The following is a 6,000-nucleotide window of genomic DNA, read 5'->3' as shown; positions in this document are numbered from 1 at the left end:
ATTTATTAAGTAGCCACTTTGTTCCAGGCACTATGCTAAAGTGCTGGAGATACGAAGGAAGGCAAAAACTTCTCCTCTCTTCTTCTCTCCTCTTCTTTTCTCTTCTCTCAAGGAGTTCACAGTCTAATGGGGAAGACAACATGTAAACAACTACATAAGAAACAAGATATAAAAAGGGTGAATTGGTGATAATCCCAGAGGCACTAGCATATTGCCACTAAAGATTGATGTGTAAAAATAGAACAAAAGATATCATCAAACAAAGGATCATATTTCATTCTATTATTAGAAAAGGAAGGAGTCTGGTCGAGTAGCAAGAGTAATAATTCACCTATTGCCTGGGTTGCTCTATTGTGAAATAATAAAGGGAGCAGAAGCAGGCCTTGAGGACACTGTTTGAATCTTCAGTGGAGAACTTATGCAGACATAGACAAGAATCACACAAGCTGAAGTGTGGCTAGATTGAAATCTTTACCGGTGGGAAGAGTACCCACCCCAGTGAGCCCATTGATCCATTAAAATATCAAAGATTATATTAACTCTTTTACATACCATGTCACACTGTCAACTCAAATTGAGCTATAATCCCAGTCCCCTAAGATCTCTAGATCTTTTTCATATAAATTGTTGTCTAGCCATATCTTCCTTATCCTGTTTATAAAGCTGATTATTTGAACTCATGTGTAGAACTTCACATTTTATCTTTACTACATTTTAGCCAATTCAGTTTGATCCATCATTCTTATCCATCAGGATCTTTTTTAACATAACCTATCATCCAAAATAATAATAGCTATTCCTCCAAATTTTGTTCATCTGCAGATTTGATAAATAAGCCATTCCCGGATTTATTGAAGTCCCTGTTAAAAATGTTGAACAACATAGGGTTAAGGACAGATCTTGGGTATTAGAGCAGAAGCCTTCCTCCAAGGTGACATTGACCAATCACAGGAGACTTTGGTTCAGTCATTCTACCAATTCTGAATACACTTTACCATGCTGTCAGCTATATCATATATCTCCATCTTATCTACAAATACTTTTTAAAATTAAATTTTATTTTTTAATTCAGCAAAAAATCTGCCTTCTTTCTATTCAATTGAGAAATAAAAACAAACCCCTCATTACAAACATGTATAGTCAAACAAAACAAATTCCCATATAGGCCATATTCAAAAAAATGTCTCATTCTGCGTTGAATCCTTCAGTTCTCTTTAAGGAGGTAGATAGCATATTTCAACATGAGTCCTCTAGAATTGTGGTTAGTCATTATGCTGATCAGAATTCTTTAAAATCTTTCAAAGTTATATGTATTTATAATGTAGTTACTGTATAAAATGTTCTCCTGGTTCTGCTCACTTTACTCTGAATCAGTTAATACAAGTCTTCCCAGGTTTCTTTGAAATAATCTTCTTCACCATTTCTTATATCATACTTACATACTATAACTTATTTAGTCATTCCCCAGTTATGGGAGTCCCATCAGTTTCCAATTCTTTGCTATCACAAAAAGCTGTTATAATATTTTTGTACAATCTTAGTTGGAGCTTGCTTTGCTTGGGGCTAATCCTTTTCTTTACTTACCCTTCTTCTTATTTCTCCTTTCCCTCCTCCCTTTTTCCAGTTACAGTCTTTTTAATGACATTTATTTCTGTATCCAACTCTGTGTGTGAGTGTGTGTGTGTGTGTGTGTGTGTGTGTGTGTGTGTGCATGTATTCTCTTCTATTTTGATGAGTTCAGATGAGAGTGAGGTTCAAGTATTACCCACTCCCCTTACCCCTTCCTCCTTGTTTATATGAATTTGCAGACCCTAATTATGTGAGACAATTTCCCCAAACCTTCCTCTCAACTTCCCCCTGGTGAATTCCTCTTCTCATCTTTTTCTGTTGTTCTTTTAAAATCATCAAAATATAACAGGATCACTGTTATAAAATCGGGCCTGGTGATCTTGAGACCACTCTGACGGTTTCCCCTTAAGAGAAGCTATAGTTTATAGAATCTATGCATGAAAACCATGGTTATAACATTAGACCTGATGGATTTGAAGCCATCATGACAGTCTTCCCCTTAAGGGAGGCTGTAAGCTTATAGAACATGCTCATGGAAAAATACTGACAATAATATTTTTGCAGTTTGGCACAGCTGTGTCCCTCCAATAACATTTTATCTACCACAAGCTTGTTTTTCTCCCCTGAAACCCCCTAAATAATTGTCATTTTTCCCCTGATTATCCCCACCCCCTCAAGCACTTTAGAGCATACCCTCCCCTGCAACAGAAGCACCCCTTCCTGCTGGAGCTCATTTTACCCTCGAGCTAGAGGACCTCTTCCTGCTGTAGCCCACCCTTCCCTCCAGCAGGAGCACACCTTCCTGCTGAATGGACCTGTGTCTCTGTCTTGTCCAACACAGCATTACCCTTATGTGAGTTATACTCTGTTAGTCTGTATGCCTGAGTTGTATGATAGGTCCCTTTTCCCTCTTTCCTCTTCCCTTTCTTTCCCATTGCTTGCACTAAAGCGTTGAATTGAACTCACTCCCATTATTTTACAGTTCATTCTGAGCACCTGAATTCAGTAAGGAGTTGTTTTCCTTGGTGTGTCTGGCTGGCCTACAGGCTTTTCCTTAGACATAAACTGGGTACACCGACAAGGACTTAACCTATTGGTGGCCACATCTACGCTGGGGTGGGGTAGGGGATTGTGACCCCCAGTTATATGTAGAAAATAAAGGTCACTAGGGAACCCTATGTTCTTCCAGGATAGAGGACTATCTCAACACAATTGGTGCAAGAAGCAGGATCTCTGTCTAATTAAACTTCCTCTATGACCCCTGGTGACGATAGGTTCGAAGAGGACACATGTATCACATCCTCATATTAGAATGTAAGCCATTTATCCCCCCTCGGTTGTTTATCATTGTTTGTGTTTACCTTTTTATATTTATCTTACCTCCTGTGTTTGAACATTCAATACAGCTCTGGTTTTTTCATAAGGAATTCTTGGAGGTATTCTGTTTCATTAAATATACATTTCCTCTCTCTGGTACTATTACTCAGCTTTTCTGGGAAATTTATTCTGGCTATAAGCCTAGATCTGTTGCTTTCTGGAACATCATATTCCAAACTCTCCACTCATTCAGAGTGGTAACTCCTGAATCATGTGTGATTTGATTGTTGCTCTTTTGTATTTGAAATCTTTCTTTTTGGCTGCTTTGCAGTATTTTCTCTTTAACCTGGAAGCTCTAGATTTCGGTTATGATGTTTTCCTGGGAGTTTTCATTTTAAGGTTTCTTTCAGGAGGTGCCTGGCAGATGCTATTTCCATTTTGTCCTCTGGTTGTGAGGGATCTGGGTAGTTTTCTTTTAAGATTTCTTGAAATATGATGACCAAGCTGTTTTTAGGGTCATGACATTCAAATAGTTCATTAAATCTTAAATTTTTTTCTCCTTGATCTGTTTTCTAGGTCAGTTGTTTTTGCTGTATCTTAAATTTTCTTTTCTTTTTTCCATCTTGCTTTAATATTTCTTATTGTTTTATGGAGTCATTTGCTTCTACTTAGTCCATTCTAAGTTTCAGGGAGGTCTTTTATACTTCCAGTGCCAAGGTACTAATTCCCTTTCTAAGTTTTTCTTCTATAGCTCTCTTTTTCTTTCTTCCATTTTCCCCCCTGTAGTCCTCTCATTTCTTTGACAAAAGCATTTAAAAATTCTTTTTTTTTTTAAACTCTTGTTCCATTTCTTCCAAATTCTAGTTGAATTTGTCCCAAATTAAATTTCTTTAAGGTTTTGCTTGTGAATGTTTTCAGGTCATTCTTTCTTCATAGTTTGTCTTGAGGATCCCTGCCATCATATTAGCTTTTTAGAATGGGACTTTCTTTCCACTGCTTTCTCGGGTGTTGAGCATTATGGGATTTCAAGAGCAGCTTATAGTAGTGTGATACAGGGAAAAGTCTGATGACTCCCCCCCTCCCCCGAGTTCTGTGTTCTACGAGTTCTTGACCTCAGTTTGAATGTGAGCAATGGTTGGTGAACCGCTTCTAGACTACTACTATTAACCATTTGGGAAACTGTGCTGCTTCAGAGTGACAGCTCTGCTTATTCCTCTGAAGATTTTGGACTGTGCTAGAAGCTGGCCCTGAGATCCTGCTCTGCTCCTAGGGGTTCTCATCACACAGCTACTGAGAACTTGTTCCTCTCTTGGTTCAAATTCAGGGCTTATGGCCTCTCACTAATTTACAACACTGCTCCTGGAAACAGGTCTCCTCCTTATTCTACTCTGAGAAATGTGACCCACAACTGGATAGGGTGTGACAAAGCTTGCCAGGTAGCACCTATTCCCATCACAGTACTCCAGTATGGGTCTAGGATTTCTTCTTACCCAGGTGCATAGCCTTTTCCTTGTGCTGGAGTGCTCCTTATGGCCATCTCCCGGCCAGGTCCCTTCTCCAGTGTCCAAAGATCTGTCTCTATATGTGGACCTGGGCTGGAAAAATGACTCACTGGCTTTTTCTTGGACTTCCCCTCAGGATTCAGTTTGGTGCATTTTCTGGATATTTGTTTTGGCTGGGAGCTCACTGTATTTCTTCCTGCTACTCCACCATCTTGGCTTTGCCTCCCTTGATAACAGATATTTCATATTTCAGCAGGGGATGATTCAAAGGGTTTTAAAATGAAGTGGTAAAGGGGGAACTCATGGCAAATAGCTTCTCAAACTCCCCACCCCTTACATCCTAAGCTTCTGATTGGTAAGCATTCACTTTATGTTGCTCAGACTCACTTCCCAGACATCTCTACACCATGTTACCTACCACTCACCCATTCTCCCTTCCCTTCCTAACTATAACTAGTTCTGAGAATAGTAATATCAACCTTATTATTGTTCAGTCATGTTTGACTATGTGATCCCATGGACAAAAGTCCATGGGATTTTCTTAGCAAAGATATTGGAGTGTTTTTTCTATTTTCTTCTCTGATGTGCCCCCATTTTACAGATGAAGAATTGAGGCAAATAGGAGTTAAATGACTTGTCCAGGGTTACACAGCTAGTAAGTGTCAGAGGCTGGATTTGAACTTGGATCTTCCTGACTCCAAGCCCGGTGCTCTAGCCACTGCATCACTTAATATCACCCTCACCATATTTTTTTTTTCCCTTTTTTAAAAATTAAAAAAAATTTTTTCCAATTACATGTAAAAACAATTTTTAACATTAGTTTTTTTTTTAAAATTTTGAGTCCCAATTCTCTCCCTCCCTTTCCTCTGTCTGAGACTGAACAATTTGATATAGGTTATACATTTGCAATCATGCAAAACATTTCTATTAGTCATATTGTGAAAGAAAACAGACCAAAAAAAACCACAAAAAGAAAGTAAAGAAATTGAAAAATAGTATGTTTCCATCTCCATTCAGACTCCATCAGTTCTTTCTCTGGAGGTGGATAGCATTTTTCATTAGTTCTTTGGAACTGTCTTGGATCATTGTATTGCTGAGAATAGCTGTTATTCATAGTTGATCATTGTACAATATTGCTGTTACTGTGTACAATCTTCTCTTTGTTCTGCTCACTTCACTCTGTATCAGTTCATGTAAGTTTTTTCAGGTTTTTCTGAAAGCATCCCTTTTGTCATTTCTTATAGCACAACAGTATTCCATTACAATCATATACCACAACAACTTCACCATTTCTAAAAAGTGGGACATGTTGATTAGTTGCCTTATGACCATTTCCCTCCTCCCCTGGACACCTCTATTCCCCATCACCCCTAGATTTTGTCTTTCCCTATTAGAATGTAAGCTCAAAAAATAAAAATAAAATAAAAATAAAAAATAAAAAAACAAAAACACCCCAAAAGAATGTAAGCTCCTTGAGGGTAGGGAGCTACTTCCTCAGTGCTTGGCACACAATAAATGCTTAATAATGCCTTTTCATCTATTCATTCTATTTCATTATAGTATTGAGTACCTTGTTAACTTAATTAGGTTTCTGATATTAAAAGTAGTAAAT

The sequence above is a fragment of the Phascolarctos cinereus genome, unplaced genomic scaffold (genome assembly GCF_003287225.1).
Source record: "Phascolarctos cinereus isolate Bilbo 61053 unplaced genomic scaffold, phaCin_HiC Scaffold_4;HRSCAF=312, whole genome shotgun sequence".
NCBI classification, from domain to species: Eukaryota; Metazoa; Chordata; class Mammalia; order Diprotodontia; family Phascolarctidae; genus Phascolarctos; species Phascolarctos cinereus.
The sequence above is the reverse complement of the archived record's forward strand: the minus strand, read 5'-3'. Positions refer to the sequence as shown.